Genomic DNA, 699 nt, shown 5'->3' with positions numbered 1-699 from the left:
GAAATCGGGGACCTAAGGTGACTTGCGCACTTCCAGGTCTCAATAAGCAGTCTGTTGTAGTCAAAGAGCGCTTGCCAGATGTTTCCCTGGCTACGCAACACAAGCAGTATGGAGGGTGGGGATCCAAGGCCGCATGCGCACGCAGGCACGCACGCACACACGTACTCCTGCGCCAATTCCAGCAGACCAATGTAGTCCCAGACCTGAGCCTCTGTGGGACGGCCCAGCCCTGAAAAAATGGCGGCCTCCTGTGCACTTACTCGTGGGCAAGCTCCACACCAGGGGAACAATGGTCCCAAAAATCTCCAGCTCCTGCGCCAAAGGCACTCAGCTCAGTCCTTCTCGCAGGCTCCTGGGCCCTGCTCACAAAGCCACTCCCTCCACCAGGAACCAGGTGAGTGCTCACCAGCGAGCAAGTCGGTTTGCCGGCTCCACTGGTTCTCCAGCTGCCCTCAGCCTCACCAAGTTGAGCAAAGATAGTCCTCACTATTTTCTACTTCCAGCTGTCGTAGGACTCCTCTTCCCGGCAAACTAACTCTGGGGTGGTGAGCGTGGTGTGGGGCCGGAGGGTCTTGCCCCCAACTGGAGAAGCCTCCCCTCCACTGAGGTGTCCCTCACGGGGTTTGCCCTCTCTCGTCTTCGCCCCTCCTACCGGACTTGCTGTGGCCTCCTCTTTAAGTCCTTCGTTTAGAGGTTCTG

This window comes from Hipposideros armiger, unplaced genomic scaffold (genome assembly GCF_001890085.2).
Source record: "Hipposideros armiger isolate ML-2016 unplaced genomic scaffold, ASM189008v1 scaffold_982, whole genome shotgun sequence".
NCBI lineage: Eukaryota > Metazoa > Chordata > Mammalia > Chiroptera > Hipposideridae > Hipposideros > Hipposideros armiger.
The sequence above is the reverse complement of the archived record's forward strand: the minus strand, read 5'-3'. Positions refer to the sequence as shown.